The following is a 25,692-nucleotide window of genomic DNA, read 5'->3' on the forward strand; positions in this document are numbered from 1 at the left end:
AGGCGTTCTGGATGCGCTGGAGTCTTTTCTGTAGCTTGGCTGTGGTTCTGGCGTAGAGGGCGTTTCCGTAGTCCAGTCGGCTGGTGATGAGTGCCTGGGTGACAGTCTTCCTGGTCTCGGTCGGGATCCAGCGGAAGATCTTGCGAAGCATACGCAGGGTGTTGAAGCACGATGAGGAGACGGCGTTGACTTGTCTGGTCATCGAGAGGGAGGGGTCCAGGATGAAGCCCAGGTTGCGTGCGTGGTCGGTTGGCTTGGGTGCGGTGCCCAGGGCTGGGGGCCACCAGGAGTCGTCCCAGGCGGAGAGCGAAGATCCCAGGATGAGGACTTCCGTCTTGTCCGAGTTCAGTTTCAGGCGGCTGTCCTTCATCCACTCGGCGACGTCTTTCATCCCTTCGTGTAGGCAGGTTCTGGCGGTGTCGGGGTCTCTGGTGAGGGAGAGGATCAGCTGGGTGTCGTCGGCGTAAGAGATGATGTTGAGGTTGTGCTGGCGTGCGATGGCTGCGAGAGGTTTCATGTAGATGTTGAAGAGGGTGGGGCTGAGTGAAGATCCTTGCGGGACGCCGCAGATGACTTCGGTGGCCTCGGAGCGAAACGGGGGGAGGCGGACTCTTTGTGTTCTTCCGGCGAGGAACGAGATGATCCACTCCAGTGCTTTCTCTTGGATACCGATGTTGCTGAGGCGCTGGACTAGGGTGCGGTGGCAGACCGTGTCGAACGCAGCGGAGAGGTCCAGGAGGATGAGGGCCACTGTTTCCCCCTTGTCGAGCAGGGTCCGGATGTCGTCGGTGGCTGCGATGAGGGTGGTCTCGGTGCTGTGGTTGGCTCTGAAGCCGGACTGCGAGGGGTCGAGGGATCTGTTCGTCTCGAGGAAGGTGGTCAGCTGTCTGTTGACGATCTTCTCGATGACTTTAGCAGGAAAAGGGAGGAGCGAGATGGGGCGGAAGTTTTTGAGATCGGTGGGGTCCGCTGTAGGTTTCTTCAGGAGGGCGCTGATCTCGGCGTGCTTCCAGCTCTCCGGGAAGGTGGCGGTGTTGAAGGAGGCGTTGATGATGTTCCGGAGTTGGGGTGCGATGGTGGAGTCGGCCTTGTTGAAGACGTGGTGTGGGCAGGGGGTCAGTCGGTGATCCGGAGTGGATGGTGTTCATCGTGCGGGCTGTGTCTTCGGTGGTCACCGTGGTCCAGGTGCGAAGGGTGGCGGTGGGGGGCGTTGGTTCGACGGTTGGGTGCGTGGGTGGGGCGCCAAAGCTGTTGTGGATGTTGGCGATCTTGCGGTGGAAGAACAATGCGAGGGAGTCGCCGAGGTCTTGTGGCGGAGTGATGTCGTTGGTGCCGGTGCTGGGGTTGGAGAACTCCTTGACGATAGTGAAGAGCTCTTTGCTGTCGTGGGCGTTGTTGTCCAGTCGTTCCTTCAGGGATTTCTTCTTGGTGGTGCGGATGAGCAGGTGGTGCTTGCGGGTAGCGTGTTTGAGGGCGGTCATGTTGTCGGTGGTCCGGTCGAGGAGCCAGGCTTTCTCGAGGGTGCGGCAGGTCTTCTTGGAGTCCTTGAGGTCGTCGGTGAACCAGGATGCCTTCTTGCTTCTGGGTCTGCTGGGAGGGTTCTTTAGTGGCGCGAGGTCGTCGGCGCAGGCGGTCAGCCACTGTGTGAAGTTGCGGGCTGCTTCGTTGGGGTCCGTTGTGTTGGCGGGTGGGCTCTGGCTGAGGAAGGTGGTGATCTTGCTCCAATTCCTGTGAGGTACCTGTTGCGGGTGGTGGTGAGTCGTGGATCTTTTGAAGCTGAAGTGGACGCAGCTGTGGTCGGTCCAGTGGAGTCTGGTGGCGTGGCTGAAGGTGATGTACTTGCTGGAAGAGAAGACGGGATCAAGCGTGTGGCCGGCGTAGTGGGTGGGGGTGTTGACCAGTTGCTTGAGTCCGAGGTTGGCGAGGCTTTCCAGCAGGGCGGTGGTGTTGCGGTCCTTGTTGTTCTCCAGGTGGAAGTTGAGGTCCCCGAGGAGGATGTAGTCAGTGGAGGGGAGGGCGTGCGGGCTGATGAAGTCTGTGATGTCTTCGCTGAATTGTGTGCGTGGTCCCGGGGGTCTGTAGACGAGGGTGCCTCTGAGGGTCGTCTTAGGGTTGGTGTGAATCTGGAAGTGGAGATGTTCGGCTGCGGCGAAGGAGTCGTTGGCGTCGGTCGTGATGCGGATGGTGTTCCTGTGGACGATGGCGATGCCACCTCCGGTCTGGTTGATGCGGTCCCTCCTGATGATCTTGTACCCGTCCGGGATGGCGATGGCGATGTCGGGTGCAGAGGAGGCGTTCATCCAGGTTTCCGTGAGGAAGGCGACGTCCGGTGATGTAGCATCGAGGAGGTTCCAGAGTTCCACGGCGTGTCTGTGGACGGAGCGGGTGTTGATCAGGATGCACTTGAGGTGGTTGCTGCTGGTGTTTGTCTTGGCGGGTGCGGGGCAGGTTCGGAGGCAGGTGAACTTGCAGGTGCAGCAGGTGAAGGGTCCGTGGGTGCGTCTCAGGGTGGCTCGGCAGCAGGCGTGGGTCCGGCCGGCATTGAGTGCGTTGAGAGTGGCGGCGTCGTAGGTCAGTCGGGTCGTCTTGCCTCGGCGGGGAGGGCCAGGGGTCCTGGCGCTGGCCAGACGCGGACGGGCGCAGACGGGCTTACCTTTGGCGCACCTTCGGCGCTCAATCGGCGCTCCCGCTGCGCGCGTCCGCTGCGCGGTCGCTCTGGGGGCGTCATAAGTAAGGAGCCGGGAGGGAGGAGCAGCTGGGTGGCGGGAGCAGGGCGGCGAATGGAATCACAGGGGGGCGGGGCCGCAGGGAGGCAGCGGCGGGAAATTCCAAGAAGCAGCGGGCAGCAGGAAATTCCCAGGAGCAGCGGGAAATTCCCAGGAGCAGCGGGCAGCGAGCGAAGGAATCTGCAGGCAGGAGGGGGCAAAGGCAGGCAGGAGCGCCAGCAGTGAGTGGGGCGACCAAGCCCTGTGGAGGGCTGAGCGGTCACACTCTGTGGTCCCCTACGGTGCCCTTAAGTAAGGAGCCGGGAGGGAGGAGCAGCTGGGTGGCGGGAGCGGGGCGGCGAATGGAATCACAGGGGGGCGGGGCCGCAGGGAGGCAGCGGCGGGAAATTCCAAGAAGCAGCGGGAAATTCCCAGGAGCAGCGGGAAATTCCCAGGAGCAGCAGGCAGCGAGCGAAGGAATCTGCAGGCAGGAGGCGGCAAAGGCAGGCAGGAGCGGCAGCAGTGAGTGGGGCGACCAAGCCCTCCTAAAGAAACCCTCGGCAGACCCCAATGAACTACAGAACTACCGTCCCATCTTGCTGCTCCCATTCCCCACAAAAGTCCTGGAGAAGACCTTCAACCTCCAACTCAAAGAACACCTAGAGAGAAAAAACCTACTGGACCTGTCCCATCAGGCTTCTGAATCAACCACAGCACCAACACAGCTCTGATCACCGCATCAGACGAAATCCGCACCCTAGTGACAGAAAAATCTGCTCACTTGATGCTGCTCAATCTCGCAGCAGCTTTTGACACTGTGTCCCACCACACACTCATCAATTGCCTGCACCAGATCGGCATCACAGACAACACTCTCAATGAATGACACCCTTTCTCGCTGGATGGACCCAGAAAGTCTGTCTCCCTCCGTTCACATCACAGGTCAAACACAACATTTACGGTGTTCCACAAGGATCATCCCTCAGCCCAATCCTGATCAACATTTACATTACACTACTCTCGGACATCGTCAGATAACACAACATCTATATCATCTCCTAAGCCGAAGACACCCAACTCGTCCTATCACTCTTAGGCGACCCCACCTCGTCAAAGTCCAACTTCCACAACTATATGAAAAACGTTTCAGCATTGATGAGGGACAACTGACTTAAGCACAACATAGACAAGACGGAAGTACGCATCTTCAGTAAGCACACTGCCTACACTCATCATCTTTAACAGCAAACTATCCATGAAATGTCAAGTTAACGCTGTCTTCTCAGCCTGCAGTTCTTCTAGTGGGTCCCCATCAACACCAGGATAACGGAAACGCAGGCCCTCATCACCAGCCGACTGGACTACGGCAATGCACTCTATGCCAGCACCACAATCAAACTCATGCACAGACTCTAGTTAATCCAGAAGGTGGCAGCTAGACTGATCCTCAACCTACCCAAGAGAACCCACATCACCCACCACCTGAGGAACCTCCACTGGCTCCCAGTTCAGAAGAGATGCCACGTCAAGCTCCTGATCCATGCCTACAAAAATCTACATGACACAGGACCCACCTACATGAACCACTGCCTACACTTCCAAACAGCCTCACAGGAACCTCTGCGCAGCACACCTCGACGTTTCAGAGATACCATGCATACGTTGCAGCAGCTCTAGAGTACACTCCATCTCCTGCCTCACCACCAAAACGTGAAACACCCTACCCTTCCACCTGCACACCATCACTGACTGAATTCAAGAAGGAACTCAAGACCTGGCTTTTCCACTAAGACCAATAGCTAGTGCCTGGATACCCACATGGGTGACACGTTGTGCTCTAGAAATACGACTTGATTGATTTATTGCTTCGCTGGTACGTCTCTGTATGCAAACAGAAGGTGTGGTGTCTCCCTTACTCCTCAGGGTCTCAGGCTGGTCTCTAATCATGCCCTTCAGGGTCTTGTTGAATCTTTCAACAAGCCCATTTGTTTGTGAATCGTAGGGCGTGTAGAACATATAGAACTGTGGAACTCCTTCCACACTGACTGCATGGAAACAGTCATGAAGTTGGTGTCCCGGTCAGACACCACTTCCTTGGGGAAACCCACTTGGGTAATAATCCCCAACATGGCCTTTGCCTCTGCAAGAGCAGTCGTGGACTTCAGAGGACTTGCCTCTGGGCGCCTAGTGGCATGATCCACCAGAACCAGGATAAACATGTTGCCTGAAGCAGTCTGGAGATTCATAGGCCCAACAGTCTTGAAGCCCACCCTCTCAAAGGGTGTGCCGAGAACTTTCAGCCTCTGCCCAGTCTTCCCACTGGCATGGCAGGTTACACAAGTCCTAGAGAATGCATTCAAGGAGGTTTTGTTCCTAGGCCAATAAAAGTGGGGGACAAGCCTTTCGAATGTCTCGTCTTAGCCCAGGTGTCCTGCCAGGACAATTGAGTGAGACAGCTCCAGTAGGAAGGCACTGTAGCACTAGGGGACCACCAGGACCCTTGAAGTCCCATCCACAGGAGCCTTAGGCTCAGTGCAAAGGAGGATGGCCTCCCAGTAAATGTGAGGACTACCGGAGCAATCACCTGCTTTTGGGGCTTTGGTCTGTTGTCTCATGCCCTCAAGGGTTGGGCACACCCTCTGTGTCCTACAGAACTCCTCCTTGGTAGGTCCACCTGGCATCCAGCAAGCTCTTGGGAGCAATGCACTCCTGAGTAGGCTACAGGGTAGCCACCGCAGGTGCCCCATCCACCTCATTGAGAAGACATTCAGGGTCTGGTTTCCCACACCTTTTAACCTTCCCCTTCTTAGCAGCTGGCTATGCTGTTTTTCAAAGATCGAGCCCTTTGTGACTCGCATCCAGGGCATGCATCTCCACATGAGCCTTTAGCTCCAAATCCTACCAGGTAGTGTGTTCAAGGTCATTACCTAGCAACAGCCCACATGAATGACAGGGCTTCCTACAACTTTCAGAAGACTTGAACCCCCTTGCCCCACTCATATGGAACAAGGGCCACAGGATAGGGACCCTCCCTGTTGTCAGCCACCACAACCTGGTGGAATGCAAGAATAGCCTACTCTGGGGACACCAGCTGACTTCTTACCACAGTCATGCTGTCACCTATATGCCTCAGAGCCTCAACACCTTGCCCTTTGATGGTGACCCAGTGCCTATACTTTGCAGTATTAGAGGGCACATGTATCTTAGGAACCATCCCATTGTCACCCAGTGACACTAGGATAATCCCACTAAACAACCAAAATAAAACCCCTCCTCCATTTACTGGGCCAAACTCATCCCTTAGCACTATACCAGCCAGCCCTGGAACCTTTCCTCCAGGGGGAGGTTGTGTTATTTTTCGACACTTGGGATTCCCCTTATACTGTTCCTACTCATAGCACTTAGGTGTTTTGGGCTGCTGACTTCTGTCAGGGTAGATTTTCTTCTGGTGGCCAGATTGGGAATGAGACTCCTTTCCCCTGTAAGTTGTTTTGGGGGCCTTGGGAGAGCTCCTTTTTATCTCCACCCTCTTTCTTCTATTGAGATCCCTGACCACCCTTTTGGGAGTCCTCCCAGATACTTCCTTGGACACTCTGTTGCTGACCCAGCAGTTAGCCTTCTCAGCTGGCTTCCTGGGGTCAGAAAGCTTACTATCACCCAGGTTTAGGTGCAGCTCTGGAAAACAAGTATCAAGCATGTGCTCCTTTAAAACAAAGTTGTACAGCCCTGAAGAATCATCAACTTTTCAGACCCTCCACAAGCCCTTCAGTGCCTTGATAGCCTAATCTAAGAAATCCACCCATGTCTGTAATGAAATCTTGTGGCTGGCCTTGAACTGTTGTTTATACTTTTCAGGGGCCATCCCAAACTTACTGAATAAGATGGCCTTCACTGCAGTGTAGCATATCTGGCCCCCACCTCTAGTATGAGAAATGTGTGCCTCCCTACTGTGGGCATGTGCCTCTATAGACTACCACCCTAGGACTCCTCTGGAACCTTGTGCACGCTTAGAGGCACTTCATAGGCTGCAAATCATTTGTCTATGTCATCCCCCACCTCATAACTGGGCATTACATCCTTGGGGATTTAGACTCTTACTTCAGTAGTAGATACTGCAGGTATGCTGCCACCATTGCTGATACTGGACTCCACCTTTAGGGCTCCAATGTCCAGCTCTCTGAGGCTCAGCTCATGGGCTATCTTCTTCTCCTCCTTGGCCAGCCTCTTCTATTCCAAAACGTGTTACCTCTCAGCCAGAGCCCGCTATTTCTCCAGTTGGGCAAGCTTCAGCTCCTGCTCTAACTTAGCAAGCTCCAGCTTGAGGTTTCTTTCCTCCCTCCTCTCTTCAAACTCCTTTGGGGACAAGTCCCTTTATGAGTTGCTGCTCCCTGCTCTGGTAACCACTACTGCTTCCAGCAAATTGTTGGCCCCCTCTAAAGGAAGTCCCAGATCCACAGCAGATCCCAGGATCAGCTACTCATCCTCCTTCTCAATTTCCTGCTCCTCAGCCTCTGGGACAACAGCCCCTTCATCACAGGCCTCTGGCCAGGCTCTCAAATCCTTCTTTAGCTCCAACTTCAGGGTCAAGCCTTTCATAGATACTTGAAATCCCTTGCAAACATCCTTAAGCTGTGCGATAGTGTAGGGTTTTAACTTGGTCAGCTCAAAATCAATTACTGCAGGTGCAGGAGCTGCTTCTCCAGAGAGAGACATGCTTTAGCAAAAACTCAAAAAGCCAATTAGGGCCAATTGAAAAAGGTTCGAATTGGTTTTAGTGTAGAGTTGCAGCGAACCATGAGTTACTATATAGTATTGCACATCACAAGTCCTATCCTCACTGCTGATCACCAATGTTAGAAATGGGCTCTCTAGTTGGCAGAGGTATGCACCCTATTTAAGTAGGGACCACCACTCTATTCAGGGTAAGTCAGATACACACAAAAAAATAACCTGTGTTCAGCCTTTGCTAGCTTGGCCTGTGCCAAGTAGCAGTCAAGCTTATCTAAAGTGGCAATGTGAAAAGTATTTGTGCAACACAAGACACAGTAACACAACAACAACACAAAACACAAAAGACTCCAAATTGGTTTAGAAAAATCGACAATAATTTCATAAAGAGTTAATGCTCTTAACAACAAAAGGGAGTTGTTTGGTCAAGGAGGACCAGGGCAAAGTCAACATTTCAGGTCAACCACGCGGGAGCTCTGGCCAGGGGACAGGAGGCATGCAGTCCCAGTGAGCAGAGTACCTTGATCTTGGTTGCAACAGCAAGATGCGTAGTGCAGACCAGCGATGCTTCGATGTCGAATCCAGTCGAGATGATGTGTCGATGTTCTCCACGCAGTGATGTTGATGCTTTGGCTCTGTAGACGAAGCAACGAGCCGGGATAACTTGGTTGCAAAGTGTGATGCACCGGCTTTTCTCCACGCAGTCAAGGGAATGCATTGATCTCTCCATACTGCAGCGGTGGTGATGAGTGGTTTTGATGCGTCAGGCTCGCAAAGCAATACTTTGTTTCCGAGAGCGATGTGCCGACCCTACTCCAGCGACAGGGTCGATGTATCGGTTCTGCTACATGCAGACTAGAGATGCGTTAATTTCTTTGGTGCAGGTGTATGGGTCCACTTCCAGAGAGACAAGGTGCACTGTTCACAAGCCAATCCTGGCACTCTTACTTCAATATTTAAGCAAATAATTCAACAACTTTCATCTAAAAAATAGTCCTATTATCAATCAGCTTAATCAGAAAGTCAAAAGAAATTCTTCAAAAGACGCGAAACATCACATGTACAATCATTAATTTTGTCATGTACGACTAGTATTTATTTTATCACAATGATGTCTTCAGCTAACATGTTCATCCTTTCCATGTAGAATGGCATTACACTTTCCATGTGGTGTTTATCTGTCCCAATGCATTTCAGGATAACGCTTCATCAGGGGAACACTGTAAGTAACATAAACCCAATGAAATGTTTGTTCTTTAACAATCTTATGCAAAACCAAAATTATTTCCTAATGGCCTGTTAGGTTAATGCCCAGAGCCGCGAAAATGTGGTCATAAATAATAAGAATGTGTCATAAGATTCAAGCTGTGTTATGATGTTCAAACCTAAGAAAAGGGCCAAGACCTAAACAAAAGAGAAACCGAAGGTGAAGGCCTTAGACAGCTGTCCCCCACTCCAGACGAATATTGGATACAGGCTGCAGGTACACAGAGCTGTAAGAGCAGAGAAATGTCCACTTTCTAAAAGTGGTATTTCTAAAGCAGTAATGTTAAATCCAACTTTACCAGTAAAGAGGATTTATCATTACCATTCCAAAGATATAAAACATGAAACAACTACCAGTTTCTAATCGGGAATTACAGCTGAAAGGTATATTAAGGAATTCCCAAAGTTAACCTATGAGCAGAATAGGCCTCAAGGTAGTGAAAAATTATTGTAGCTGTTTGTCACTACCAGGACAATACAAACTAAAAAGTACATGTCCTACCTTTTACTTACACAGCACTCTGCCATATGGGATACCAAGGGCCTGCCTTAGGGGTGACATATGTGTAATAAAAGGGGGGTTTAAGGATTAGCAAAGGGTTTTGAATGCCAAGTCGAACTGGCAGTATAACTGCACACAGAGGCTCTGCAATGGCAGGCCTGAGACAGGTTTGAAAGGTAACTTGTTTGGGAGGCACAATCAGTGCTGCAGGCCCACGAGTAATGTTTAATTTACAGGCCCTGGGTATATGGTATACCACTTACACAGGACTTACAAGTAAACTTAATATATCAGCTGTGTATATAGCAATCTTACCATGTTTAGGGGAGAAGCACATGTACTTAAGCACTGGTCAGCAATAGTAAAGTGCTCAGAGTCCTAAGGCCAACAAAAAGATACAGTAAAAAGGGAAGGGAATCAGGCAAAATTGTTGGGGTAAGCACCCAAATGCTGACAGGTCTAACAAACCCTATATGGATGAGATTATTCTAAATCAAGTCAGAACTTTGTACATTAGATTTAGATTTGGAAACATATTTACCAATAGCTTTACCTGCAAATGGAAATTCACCCGACTACCAAAGCTAATGCAAAATAAGCATTGACGCAATTGAGAATACAAACCATGTTTTATTCTTTTTTCTGATGTACAACATGGAAAGAAAGAAATAGTCTGAACATGGGTTTTAAACATTACCGCATTGTAAAAAGAGTATTGTAGTCAGACAAAAGTATAGTTATAGTTTTCGGCCGTGGTAAATTTTTATATGCTGATTGGCTCATCAGGAAGAGGCGGGTGCTTTTATTTTTAATTAATACAATAATTACATTTTTTTGTGCAGTGACGTTTCTTGGGAAATGTTCCACATAATTGCCTAGGAATTATTGCACTCTTTTTTTTTTACTATTTACATATATTTCCTGCTTGCATTTGTATATACTTGGTTATGAACTATGTTATTTATTGGTTTATTGTTGCATTGATTTTACGTCTTTTATGGGGTTTCACCCAAAATTATTAATAATTAATAATGGATATATATATATATATATATATATAGGTAGTTATAGTTAGGACCTATTTTCCATAGGAAATCCGCAACATTCTATTTGGAATAACTTTGGCGCCGGTTGACGAATCTTTGCAAAATTTTAAAAACTTACGGTCAGCTCCAGTCCGCTCCTATCCTGAAAGTTTCACGGTGATTCGAGAAAAAAGGGGGTTCCCAAAATGTGTTTTCCCCATGCAATTTCCCATAGGACCTTTAGCCACAGCTACAGCCCGAACTGCTGAACGGAATTATACCAAATTTGTCAAAGATATAGCCCTCAGTTCAGACTTGTGCCTTTCGCTTAAATGGTGTCAATCTGTTCAGTAGTTCCTGAGGAAATTACAGTTAAAAGCATTTATATATCTATGGGCGCGGTCGATCAGAGGAACCTGAGCGCACCATGAGCGCACCATAAGCGCACCATAAGCGCATCCTTCCGATCACGCGCTGAATGCTAATTGGCTGTCAAGTGGTTGTCAACATTCAAAACCAGGAACTGTTGGCAGCCATTTTGTGCCTCGGTAGATGCGAGGCTGAAGAAGTTAGTGGAATATGTGTGCAAAACGAAGAAAGGGGGCAGAGTAGAAATACTTTTACCCTCTAGACCTGCTTAGGGGGTCCCAGAAGGACCCTCAGGGCCCACAATTTAAAAAAACTTTTTTTAAAAGACCCGGCAGGTGCGTGTAGGGTACGCGGACTCTGACGTTAAAAAAAAAAAAAAGAAACATTAAAACTGAGGTTTTTTTATAATCAGACCCCGGGGGGCAAAATCCGGGGGCAAAATTATTAAATTTAAAGGAGGCCCAGAGGGCCCTCCCAGCCCCGGGGCCCACCACCCCCCGGGGCTATAAAATAAATTGTTGGGAGGGGCTCAAAAGCTCCTCCTAGTTCATTTTGTGGGGGGAGCTGAACGGCCCCCAAGCCCTGGGGACCACTACCCCCCAGGGCTTTATGTATTGTGGGAGGGGGGCTGTGTGGACCCCCTCCTGGAGCCCTTGAGGGCCCTGCGGACCGCCACCCCTCAGGGCCGGCTCCTGCAGTGTCCTAGGGTGCACTCCCCCAGGACACTGCTGTTTGCTATCGGAGGGCGGGAGTCTCGTGGCCCCCCATAGCAAACGTGGTTTGGATTTTAAAAGAGAGGGGAAACCTGCTCTCTCTTTCAAACTCCAAACCATATTGCTTTTCCACACGGGGAGCTGCAAGTTAGCAGCTCCCCATGTGGAAAACCAATGCCAGTTCTCGTAGGATGCGGGGAGCCGGCTGGGACCGTGGGGGCATTGGGGCTTCCCCCATGGTCCCCAACGTTATTTATAAGCCCCGGGGGATGGGGTCCCCGGAGATAATAGTAATTAGTGATAGGGGCTATTTATTTTGTTTATGGTAAAATTGGGAGTCGCGCACCCAGCGCGGCGCTCAGTACGGCCTCCTGGTGTGCATGCGTTGGATGGATGACTCCTAACCTGTAGGGTGCGCGACTCCAGCGCGTGTGGTGTACGACCTGTACATGCTGGGTACACGACTTTGGTGCGTTGGGTGCCCGACTCCAAGCCAAAAAACAAATAATGTATTTCAGATATACATCAAGCTTATGTGTTTAGCCCTTGTGTTTATTGAGAGATTTTAGTACCTATGCAGAGTCTAAAGTTCAAGAGGAAGACTCTGTTTCCCTCATCTGTAAAATGTACACCATCTGTCCTATAGATGCCATCCATATTAAAACGCAGATTGTTGTGGTAAATGGACCCCATTCTGTAGTCTCTGAGAAAAGCAGAAACAGATTTATTCACATGTTTCCTAGCTTTCTCAACCTGTGGACAAAATTGATTGGACCAGCTCCATTCCTGCCTTTGGCATATGTTAGAATAGCCAAAGGCAGTTTGGGGGAAAAGTGACATAAATTCTCCAAAGGTGTCCTTCATAAGCATTTCCAGACCTACCCCAGTCAAAGTGCCTAGGTCATTGCCACCACAGTGCACAATTATGAGGTCAGAGTGTTGGAGATGCAAAAAGGATTTAACTAATGGCATCAATTAGTGCCACTTTAACCCTCTTTGTCCAATCCATTTAATGTCTACATTTGGTAAACCTAGGTGTTTGTGGATTAAATTTGTTTTCTGCATACCTTTTGGCTACAGAAAATATAGCTGTGTCCCACAATCAACACTCTAAGCATCTTAAAAGGGAGGTCTGGATGCACTCAGATGGTCTCTGTAAATGAAATGGCAGTTTGAAAACTAAGATTTTTCTAAAATGGTGGATACGTTTTCAAAAAAGAAATGATTGGTTGTTTGACAACATTCTACATTGAAAACTAGGGTGCATTTTTCTGTTTTTTAAAAGCATGATTCTTATTGGTTAACAAAAATGATTGATAAGAACGTTACATAAGATAAGCTGATATGTTGAAAACTCAAGCACACTTGCTGTTTTGATTAGCAACATTGTGTGGTGAACTTTTGATCTGTGTGCTCAATTAAGTGTTCCATGAACTGTTTTTATGGTAACAGGCAGAAGGCAGATTGTATGTAAATTGGAATGGGTTGTAATGTGTAACCAATAGAAATGTGTGTTTGCTTTTGAATTAATGTGGGAAGGAATGTGATTTGATTTTTAGGTGTATATGTATGCAAAATGAGAGGAAAACTTTGCCATTCTTTGGTTTTGGTGAGAGGTGTACAGAACAGAGAATCTGTATAAGAAAATCTGCGGTGTGACTGACATAATACTTAATCTACAAAACAATTTGAAAGGTGAATTATTAATTTGTGTGGGGATGTATGTGGTGCATTTTGATTTTAATCAGACTAATGTGTTTCTCCTGCTAAACTGCAGGGAATATATTTGTTTCTCTAGAATCTTATTGTGAGTGTGCATTTAGAAACCATTCTGAGATACGTATTTGTGTATTTCATGTGTTTGCAGACAGATAACTGTGCTGTTCTCATGTTTTGGTAGAATTAGAAACCAGTCATTTTTATGTGTTTGCAAAATGAGTCAAGTTTCTACATTTAAATGCAGTACTCCTTCTAGACTATGAAATGTGTTTTGGTAAAATGCAAGGGATAGTGGTGTTTGTCTAGAATCACACAGTGAGTCTTGTGTGCATTTAGGAATCATTCTGATAGAAGCACTCTATACTAATGTGTAGCAGATATTGTTGCGCAATGTGTACAGTCACCTTATGTCTTGTAGACTAGTAAATGTGTTTTGGTAAAATGCAAGTGATAGTGTTGCTTGTCTAGAGTCACACAGTGAATCTGTGTGCATTCATGAATCACTCTGAGAGAAGCATTTTGGTTCTTCATGTGTTTGCTGACATGTAATTGATTAAAAAAGTATTGTGTCCTTACATTTTGGTAGAATTAGAAAATAGTCATTGGTTATGTGTTTCCAAAATGAGTTTAGCTTTAACAGTAGAATGCAGTAATAAAATATGTGGAATGGATGCTTGATGTGTTTGCAGACACATAAGTACATGTACTGTTGCAGTGAACCAAGCTTTAGGGCACGCAGTGCTTGAAATTCCTATGCACTATGCATGTAGTAGTCTAACCAACTTCACACTTGTGTTTCAGGCCTACATTTCCCCAGTCAGTATCTATACACTCCATTTATAAGAAATACTGTTATTTGTCTAGAATCACACTGTGAGTCAGTGTCCATTTGGGAACATCGAGAGAGAATGATTTGGTTGGTTGATGTGTCTGCAGACTTATCAGTACATGTACTCTTGCAGTGAGCCAGGTTTTAAGTCATGTAGTGCTTGAAACTCCTATGCACTATGTAAGTAGTAGTGTAACCATCTCAGACTTGTGTTTCAGGCCTACATTTCCCCAATCAGTATGTATACACTCCATTTATAAGAAATACTGTTATTTGTCTAGAATCACACTGTGAGTCAGTGTCTATTTGGGACAATTGAAGGAGAATGATTTGGTTGGTTGATGTGTTTGCAGACATATAGGTATATGTACTGTTGCAGTGATCCAGGCTTCAGGGCATGCAGTGCTTAAAACTCCTATGCACTATGCAAGTAATAGTGTAACCACTTTCACACTTGTGTTTCAGGCCTACATTTCCCCAGTCAGTATCTATACACTCCATTTATAAGAAATACTGTTATTTGTCTAGAATCACACTGTGAATCAGTGTCCATTTAGGAACATCGAGAGAGAATGATTTGGTTGGTTGATGTGTTTGCAGACTTATCAGTACATGTAGTCTTGCAGTGAGACAGGTTTTAAGTCATGTAGTGCTTGAAACTCCTATGCACTATGTAAGTAGTAGTGTAACCATCTTAGACTTGTGTTTCAGGCCTACATTTCCCCAATCAGTATCTATGCACTCCATTTATAAGAAATACTTTTTTTTGGCTGGAATCCCACTGTGAGTCAGTGCCCATTTGGGAAAATTGAGAGAGAATGATTTGGTTGGTTGATGTGTTTGCAGACATATAAGTACATGTACTGTTGCAGTGAGCCAGGCTTTAGGGCATGTAATGCTTGAAACTCCTATGCACTATGGAAGTAGTACTGTAACCATCTTCACACTTGTGTTTCAGGCCTACATTTCCCCAGTCAGTATCTACACTCTCCATTTTTAAGAAATAATGTTATTTGTCTAGAATCACACTGTGAGTCAGTGTCCATTTCGGAACATCGAGAGAGAATGATTTGGTTGGTTGATGTGTCTGCAGACTTATCAGTACATATACTCTAGCAGTGAGCCAGGTTTTAAGTCATGTAGTGCTTGGAACTCCAATGAACTATGTAAGTAGTAGTGTAACCATCTCAGACTGGTGTTTCAGGCCTGCATTTCCCCAATCAGTATGTATACACTTCATTTAAAAGAAATACTGTTATTTGTCTAGAATCACTCTGAGTCAGTGCCCATTTGGGAAAATTGAGAGAGAATGATTTGGTTGGTTGATGTGTTTGCAGACATATATGTACATGTACTGTTGCAGTGAGCCAGGCTTTAGGGCATGTAATGCTTGAAACTCCTATGCACTATGGAAGTAGTAGTGTAACCACCTTCACACTTGTGTTTCAGGCCTAAATTTCCCCAGTCAGTATCTATACACTCTATTTTTAAGAAATACTGTTATTTGTCTAGAATCACACTGAGTCAGTGTCCATTTGGGAACATCGAGAGAGAATGATTTGGTTGGTTGATGTGTCTGCAGACTTATCAGTACATGTACTCTTGCAGTGAGCCAGGTTTTAAGTCATGTAGTGCTTGAAACTCCTATGCACTATGTAAGTAGTAGTGTAACCATCTCAGACTTGTGTTTCAGGCCTACATTTCCCCAATCAGTATGTATATACTCCATTTATAAGAAATACTGTTATTTGTCTAGAATCACACTGTGAGTCAGTGCCCATTTGGGAAAATTGAGAGAGAATGATTTGGTTGGTTGATGTGTTTGCAGACATATAAGTACATGTACTGTTGCAGTGAGCCAGACTTTAGGGCATGTAATGCTTGAAACTCCTATGCACTATGGAAGTAGTAGTGTAACCATCTTCACACTTGTGTTTCAGGCCTAAATTTCACCAGTCAGTATCTATACACTCCATTTATAAGAAATGCTGTTATTTGTCTAGCATCACACTGTGAGTCAATGTCTATTTGGGAAAATTGAAGGAGAATGATTTGGTTGGTTGATGTGTTTGCAGACATATAGGTATATGTACTGTTGCAGTGATCCAGGCTTCAGGGCATGCAGTGCTTAAAACTCCTATGCACTATGCAAGTAATAGTGTAACCACTTTCACACTTGTGTTTCAGGCCTACATTTCCCCAGTCAGTATCTATACACTCCATTTATAAGAAATACTGTTATTTGTCTAGAATCACACTGTGAATCAGTGTCCATTTAGGAACATTGAGAGAGAATGATTTGGTTGGTTGATGTGTTTGCAGACTTATCAGTACATGTACTCTTGCAGTGAGCCAGGTTTTAAGTCATGTAGTGCTTGAAACTCCTATGCACTATGTAAGTAGTAGTGTAACCATCTCAGACTTGTGTTTCAGGCCTACATTTCCCCAATCAGTATGTATACACTCCATTTATAAGAAATACTGTTATTTGTCTAGAATCACACTGTGAGTCAGTGCCCATTTGGGAAAATTGAGAGAGAATGATTTGGTTGGATGATGTGTTTGCAGACATATAAGTACATGTACTGTTGCAGTGAGCCAGGCTTTAGGGCATGTAATGCTTGAAACTCCTATGCACTATGGAAGTAGTACTGTAACCATCTTCACACTTGTGTTTCAGGCCTACATTTCCCCAGTCAGTAACTATACACTCCATTTATAAGAAATACTGTTATCTGTCTAGAATCACACTGTGAGTCAGGGTCCATTTGGGAACATTGAAAGAGAATGAGTTGGTTGGTTGATGTGTTTGCAGCCATATAAGTACATGTACTGTTGCAGTGATCCAGGCTTTAGGGCATGCAGTGCTTAAAACTCCTATGCACTATGCAAGTAGTAGTGTAACCACTTTCACACTTGTGTTTCAGGCCTACATTTCCCCAGTCAGTATCTATACACTCCATTTATAAGAAAAACTGTTATTTGTCTATAATCACACTGCGAGTCAGTGTCCATTTGGGAACATTGAGAGAGAATGATTTGGTTGGTTGATGTGTTTGCAGACTTATCAGTACATGTACTGTTGCAGTGAGCCAGGCTTTAGGGCATGTAATGCTTGAAACTCCTATGCACTATGGAAGTAGTAGTGTAACCATCTTTACACTTATGTTTCAGGCCTACATTTCCCCAAGCAGTATCTATACACTCCATTTATAAGAAATACTGTTATTTGTCTAGAATCACACTGTGAGTCAGTGTCTATTTGGGAAAATTGAGAGAGAATGATTTGGTTGGTTGATGTGTTTGCAGACATATAGGTACATGTACTGTTGCAGTGATCCAGGCTTTATGGCATGCAGTGCCTAAAACTCCTATGCATTATGAAAGTAGTAGTGTAACCACTTTCACACTTGTGTTTTAGGCCTACATTTCCCCAGTCAGTATCTATACACTCCATTTATAAGAAATACTGTTATTTGTCGAGAATCACACTGTGAGTCAGTGTCCATTTGGGAACATCGAGAGAGAATGATTTGGTTGGTTAATGTGTTTGCAGACTTATCAGTACATGTACTCTTGCAGTGAGACAGGTTTTAAGTCATGTAGTGCTTGAAACTCCTATGCACTATGTAAGTAGTAGTGTAACCATCTCAGACTTGTGTTTCAGGCCTACATGTCCCCAATCAGTATGTATACACTCCATTTATAAGAAACACTGTTATTTGTCTAGAAACACACTGAGAGTCAGTGTCCATTTGGGAAAATTGAGAGAGAATGATTTGGTTGGTTGATGTGTTTGCAGACATATAAGTACATGTACTGTTGCAGTGAGCCAGGCTTTAGGGCATGTAATGCTTGAAACTCCTATGCACTATGGAAGCAGTAGTGTAACCATCTTCACACTTGTGTTTCAGGCCTACATTTCCCCAGTCAGTATCTATACACTCCATTTATAAGAAAAACTGTTATTTGTCTAGAATCACACTGTGAGTCAGAGTCCATTTGGGAATATTGAGAGAGAATGATTTGGTTGGTTGATGTGTTTGCAGACATATAAGTACATGTACTGTTGCAGTAAGCCAGGCTTTAGGGCATGCAGTGCTTAAAACCCCTATGCACTATGCATGTAGTAGTCTAACTACCTTGAAACTTGTGTTTCAGTCCTACAATTCCCCAGTTAGTATCCATACACTCCATTTATAAGAAATACTGTTATTTGGCTAGAATCACACTGTGAGTCAGTGTCCATTTGGGAACTTTGAGAAAGAATGATTTGGTTGGTTGATATGTTTGCAGACATGTAAGTACATGTACTGTTGCAGTGAGCCAGGCTTTAGGGCATGCAGTGCTTAAAACTCCTATGCACTAGGCAAGTAGTAGTGTAATCACCTTTACACTTGTGTTTCAGGTCTACATTTCCCCAGTCAGTATCTATACACTCCATTTCTAAGAAATACTGTTATTTGTTTAGAATCACACTATGAGTCAGTGCCCATTTGGGAAAATTGAGAGAGAATGATTTGGTTGGTTGATGTGTTTGCAGACATATAAGTACATTTACTCTTGCATTGACATTACCCCCAGCACCACCCTCTACACTACACGAACACCCCTGCACTACCCTAAACCCTAAATCTATCCCCAGCACGACCACCTACACTACCCATTCACCACTGCACTACCCTAAACCCTAAAACACTACCCCAGCATGAACCCCTACACTACCCAAAGACTATTGCACTACCCTAAACTTGAAATCTATCCAGCACGACCTCCTACACTACCCAAACACCACTGCACTACCCTAGACCACTATCCCAGCACGACCCCTTATAGTACACAAACACCACAGCACTACCCTAAACCCTACATCTACCCCCAGCACGACCAACTACACTACCTATTCACCACTGCACTACCCTAAACCCTAAAACACTGCCCCAACACAACCCCCTACAGTACCCAAACACCATTGCACTATCCTAAACCTTAAATCTACCCCAGCACGACCACCTACACTACCCATTCACCACCGCACTACTGCACTACCCTAGAACACTACCCCAGCACGACCCCCACACTACTCAAACACCACCGCACTACCCTAAACTCTAAAACACTACCCCCAGCACGACCCCCTACACTACACAAACACTACTGCACTACCCTAAACCCTAAATCTATCCCCAGCACGACCCCCTACACTACCCATTCACCACTGCACTACCCTAAACCCTTAAACACTACCCCAACACGACCCCCTACTCTACCCAAACACCATTGCACTGCCCTAAACCTTAAATGTACCCCTGCACGACCTCCTACACTACCCAAACAGCACTGCACTACCCTAGAACACTACCTCAATACGACCCCCTACACTACACAAACACCATTGCACTACCCTAAACTCTAAATCTGTACTATTGCAAAAGCATACTGACTGTTTATGTACCATTAACTAATCTATTCACTAAAGTAAAAGTGAACCAATTATGAATTCACTTGTTGTCTCTCATAGTATTGTAATCATTTAGTTAATATGCATGTACTCATGCAGTGAGTCAGGTTTTAGGGCTATGGAGCGTTTCAAACTGGTATGCACTATGCATGTAGAGGTCTAACGACCTTCGCACTTGTGCTTCAGGCCTACAATTTCTTAGTCGGAATTTATATGAAATGTGTTTGTATAGTAATAGAAAAGTATAATTTATAAAGTTATTAATAAACACTTATTTATTATTATTTTTTACAGATACTGTTTATCATCATTAAAATAAAGTTATCATGCCGGAGAAAGAAAGAAAAAGAAAAGGTCTGAAGAAGGATACTTACTTGAAAAAAACTCAACCACAAGTATTGGATGATCAACATAATGTGGCTAAAATGAGAACATTTTCTGGTAAGACCACAAAGAACTTTATTAAAAATATTACTAGAGTCAGAAAAAAAAACTGAAAATGTTAAAAGCACTGAAAATGTTCCAAGTATATAAAAAAGTGCAAAGAAAAGGAAAAAAGGAAATATACATACAAAGGATCCAACTTACAGCAAAAGAAGAGAAAATCAGTAGAAAGAAATCCGCAAAAAATTATTTTACAACAGAGTAGTACATAATTTGATGAAAGATACGAAGAAATATAAAAAGAAAACTCTATTTTAAAAAAAGAAGATGCATATCGAATCCATTGTTGAAAAGGCTTTTGAAGTAAAAAGGAAACTATTCTTTTTAGTATTAAACAGAATTCGATCACTAGATAAACCTATCCATTTAATGAAGACCAAAAGTAAGAGGAGAAGAGTAATTAATAGGACACATTTTAGTGATTTTTTTGGGGTGAATGGAAACACAGTTCAAGTTCTGAGCCTTTTTTTAGTGAAGAGAGTTATTTTCTGATCAATGATTTGTTGCATGCAGTTGACACCAGTGGTCGAGCTTATGAGGTTAGAAATGGTTGTCCAATTGAGAAAGAGAAAATGGTTCCCAGAAATCCAGAAGAAGTGATAGCTGATGGGGTTTGTAGGGCTGCTAACTATCTGGGGGTAAAAATTTCATCCAAGATTAATGACATAATTCCCATTAATTATGATGTGCTGGTTAAATCTACTAAACAGCTTCTTAAAAAATGGCATAAAATACCATTAAACATCATAAGCAGAATAAACTTAATTAAAATGAAAATTCTGCCAAAATTTCTTTATCTTTTCCGTTCCATCCCTTTGGCACTTAACAATATTTTTTTCAAAAAGTTAGATGGAATTTTCAGTAGTTTTATTTGGAGTTATAAAAAAGCTCGAAAAAGCTTATCTTCATTAAAAGGATCAATTGATATGGGTGGTCTTTGCTTCCCCGACTTTAAACTTTATTTTTGGGCGACTTTTATAGGCCGCCTTCGTTCCCTACTTAACCCTGAGCTTAAAACTTACTTTTTCCATACCATAATGCTGAATCTGGAAGCAAGAATGTTTCTCCTTAGATTGAATGACCCAAATTTTTACAAAAGAGTCAAATTCAAGACAGCTCGTGATACTGCTAAAATCTGGTTTGGTATGATGTGTTTTTGTAAGACCTCTTTTTTTCACTCAAAATTGAGGCTCTGGGATAACCCAGGACTTCCGGGGATATTTAATGATAGTAGGGCTAGTCTTTGGGCAACCTATGGTATTCTAACCTTAGGGGACATGTATGGGGCTTATGGCTTTCTAGATTTTGAGACTTTAAAACGTTTGTACCATCTTACGGATTCTATGAGGTTCAAATATATTCAGGTACATGATTTTCTGATACGTCGGATGAAAATATTAACCGTCTCAGAATCTGATATTTGGGATTGCCTTTATTCAACTAAAACCAAATCGCTAATAAGCACTGGCTATAACTGTTTAACTTCTTATATAAAACAAGATTGCTCCAAATTAGCGGAGAAGTGGAGCTCTAAACTCGGATTGATGATCTATTCGGATCAGATCTCTCACTCTCTTTCCAAAATCAACAGTTTGGTTCAGTCAGCCAGCCTTCGATCGCAACAGTTTAAAACATCTTGTTTATTGTACCATACCCCGGAAATGATTCTTAAATGGTCTTCAAACCCATTATATACTGATCGTACTAAATGCCCCAAATGTGATGCAGTTGGTGCTAATATAGTACACATGTTATTTTCTTGCCCGCAATTGAAAGATTTTTGGCTTAACTTGGATAAAGTTTTGAAGCTTAAAGTAATAAAACCACCAGTATTATCAGCTTCAAGTGTACTTTTAGATATACACAGTACTATGTTACCTCAAAATGCTTTAATTACTATTTTGTTATCCTGTGCTAAACTTACTATAGCTCGGGCATGGATTTCGTCACAGCCACCGCAGATTATGCAGTGGTGGTCTTTGGTTAATGAAATCCACAATATGGAAGCCGGATTAGCCCATATTAGGGGTACCAGGGCTATGCTGAACTTTCAGAAAATTTGGGGAAACTTTATCTAATGAAATATTTTTTTTTTTTTTTTTTTTTGTGGGGAATGTGTTTCTTCTTATACTCTATGAACTTATCTATATATTTTTCTGTTTTTATTTATTTATTTTTCCGTATTATATGCCTTTCTGTATAAGTTTTATGTATAAATCTTGATGGTATACTGCTTTTTCTTTTCTGAGCTTCACTATGTGCTGTTAATAAAAAAAAATAAAAAAATAAAAAAAAGAAGTGATAGCTGAGGAAGTTCTAGGCAGACATCCTAACGCCCCAGTGTACACTTGGGATTGCAGTAGTATTTATAGTGTACGACACGAATCTATTGATAAATTACGCAGTTTCTTACAAGCATATAGTAAAAAAAAGGGTTAAACAAAAGATTAAGGTGTTGCAAGGACTAGACCCTTGCAGAGTGAGAACAAATACTGGCTTGCAAGGTCATTCTCTGGCTTGTCTTTCTAGGAAAGTATGTCAAAGTGTTTTTCACCATTTCAGGATGTTGGCAGTACATCATACTCAAATGGAGAAGTTAGTGAGAATATTGTATTATGCAAAAAGTCCAGCACTAAAGTTAAATGAGTTGAACAGTGCTCTTTTGCGTAGGTCAGTATCAGATGTGAAGAAGGTTTGTGATGACATTGGGTTTTGTTACTTTGGTCCTGAACAAGAGAGTGAAGAAACTCAAACATTAATAGAAGAAAATGTTGGAGAGAATGTTGAACATAGTTGTACAAAAAATGTTGAAGGTGAAATTACAAAGTTTAAGGTGATTTCAGGTGAAAGGCCTCATTTTTCTTGTATTTGTTGTCGGCGAACTCACTATAAAAATCAGACTAGGAGTGTTGATCTGTATTTAAAAAGTGAAAAAGAAAATAATTATAAGTGGAAGGAATTTGCAACTTATTTGTTGGTAGAGAATTGTTTTGATTTGGGTTCTGATCAGTGAATTTGTAAATATTGTTATAACAAATTAGATGAGAATAAAAGGCCTGCTAGAGCTGTGTATAATAATTTAGAGTTAGTTGCTATTCCTCCAGAATTGATAGATTTAAACACCTATGAGTCTATTCTTATTCAATGTGTGCACCCGTTTCAGGCTATTGTTCGTATGGAGCCTAAAACAGGTAAATAACCTCCTTCAGATTTACAAAGAGGATTAAAAGGAAGAGTTGTGTATTTACCGTTAGATTTAAAGAAAAATATCGAAACTATTGGTGTACAGAGTGTAGAAAGTGAACCACTAGTTATTCTTGTTAATGGTGTGCCGACTAAGAATAAGAATAGGAAAATCTGGCAGGAGTTAGTGGATGTTAGGAATTGCAAAAGGCAACATTGTATTTGATAAAAAACAATACATACTATAAGAATGTTTATATGGGAGAAGAAGAAATACTTTTAACAGAAGATACTGAAACGTCAAGTGGACAAATTGAAAAAGTGGATATGTTAAGATGTGAAAAAATCTATGAACATTACAGTGTGCATCCACTTCATTCAAAAAAAGTGATGAGGAACACTATTGAGTTGTTCTAAATGAAAAAAGCAAAAGGAAATCCCATGAGTGTATGGGAAGAGAGCTTGTAAGCTTGTTGTTTTCCGCAGTTGTTCCCAACTGGAAAAGGAGGACGATATGATGAACAGGACTGTGCAGATTCCTGTATCTGAATATCGGACAACAAGATTATATGCAGAAGATTCAAGATTTCGACAATGTATCCCTTATATATTTAATCTTTTGTTTGAAAGTGTCTTGTCTGGACTTTCATATGCAGTCAATCATATTTTAAATACATCTGCAAAATGTATCTGCAAAAGATTTTATGGATAAAGTGCACCAGAGAGATGATGATTTACAATCTCAGCTCATTAATCTGATGGTATGTCAGCGTGGGACTAATGAATATTGGTACCGTCGTCATGGAGAACTGAAATGTATGCTACAGAATTTAGGAACTCCTACATGGTTTCTTACCATAAGCTGTGCTGAGTACGCTTGGGATGATTTACTTGAATTTCTTCGAGAGGCAAATTCCAATATAAAAAATATTGAATACAAGACACCCGGGAATTGTGCTCTTTGGATCCTGTTAATGTATGCAGGTATTTCAATCATAGATTTGAAGCTATGATGTTTTTTATCTGCAAAAAAAAAAAATCCTCCTCTTGGAGAAGTTGTGGATTTCTTTTGGAGAAAGGAGTATCAAGCAAGAGGTGCTCCTCATATACATATGCTGTTATGGATTAAGGACGCCCCCAAATTTGGAACAGATGCGGATGATACTGTTTTGTCCTTTATTGAAGAATATGCCACATGTGCTGTACCCAAAAGCACAGAAGAAAACAACTTAAGAGCACAAGTCTAACAAATTCAAAGAAACCAATGTGGAAAATACTGTCGACGAAAGTACAATTCTAAGGATAAGCTCTACACCAAACGTCGTTTTGTCTTTCCACGTCCTGTAATATCCAAAGGAAGAGTGAACAGTTTTATGTCATCTTTGCGACATACCATCACAAGAAAGTCTACAAAAAATACCTACAATTTAAGAAGAAATGAAGAGTCAAAATATATAAATGACTACAACCCAGTTATTTTGTCCATGTGGAATGCTAACATGGATATTCAATATGTTGAGGACAATTCCATTGCAGTTGCTCGATATGTATTGTCCTATATTACATAATCAGAAAAGACAGAATTGAAAGAAATGTGGGAAGAGATTTCTCACGAGAAGACTCTAAGTAAGAAATTATACAGTTTCAGTTTGAAGATGTTATCCCATCGAGAAATCGGAGCATATGAATGCTCAGATCGGTTATCATCTGCAACTCTGTACTCCAAATCTAGAAGAATCATTTGGGTGAGTCTAGGTCTTGCAGCAATGCGAAAGCGAGTACTGAAATCTGTACAAGAAATTGAATATTTAGCAGAAAAAGATCCAGAAAGTACAGATATTTTGAAAACTAATATGTTGGACACATATTATCAAAACGAAGTCATCATCTTGAGAACATGTGTCTCTAAGAAGTGCTGCAAAACTACACTTTTAAGCGGAATACTACAGAGAACATCAATGATAGAAAAGATGGCGTCATTGGTTCCGAAAGATGTTTGCTGAAACAAACGAAAGGAAATTTGATTAATCACAGGAAGCTGAGTTGCGACACTGCTGATAAAAGGGAATTTTATTATTTAGCCCTTTTACAACTGTTCAAATCATGGCGTTCAGAACTGGAATAACTTGGCGATTTCCAGAGCTATGAAGATTCCTTTAATGCTTTTGCAAATTATGTGAAAATGTTGAACGATGAAATTGATCAAGAAGCTACAATTGCAGCTGAGATTGCTAGAGACAGTTCTCAAGACAGTGAAAGTTCTGCTGCGCTGAGTCAAGATTCACTAGGACAACCAATTGTTGAAAATGAAGCAGCTATCTCCATGAATGAGGTGGAAACAGCAATGCATCAAGCTCAAGAAGATGTAACAAACTTAGCAAACTTGGAAGAACAACTAAATGTTGAACAGAAACAAATATATCAGCAAGTAAAACAACAGATTGTCCATGGATTACTTCATGAAAAGAAAGAGTGTTCATGCACGTCATTTCAACCTATCCGAATGTACGTGAGTGGACAAGCTGGAACAGGAAAATGTTTTTTATTAAAGTAATCACCAGTTATCTACAGAAAACAACTGAGTCGCATTTGTCTTGTGTTGGCACTGCTCCAACTGGGTATGCAGCACACAAAATTAAAGGAATTACTTTACATCGTTTACTAATGCTACCAGTAGATCATGAAAACAAATTGGAATACCACAAGCTATCTGGATAAGCTTGTTGTGAAGTTTCAAGAGTCTTAAAG

General features: G+C 43.4%; 1 protein-coding gene across 3 annotated transcripts in view; it reads right to left on the reverse strand.

Annotated features, from left to right (window-relative positions):
• Positions 1 to 25,692, reverse strand: part of DNAI7 (dynein axonemal intermediate chain 7) — a 931,046-nt gene that overhangs the window by 713,550 nt on the left and 191,804 nt on the right. The window lies entirely within an intron of this gene.

This window comes from Lissotriton helveticus, chromosome 1_1 (genome assembly GCF_964261635.1).
Source record: "Lissotriton helveticus chromosome 1_1, aLisHel1.1, whole genome shotgun sequence".
Lineage (NCBI taxonomy): Eukaryota > Metazoa > Chordata > Amphibia > Caudata > Salamandridae > Lissotriton > Lissotriton helveticus.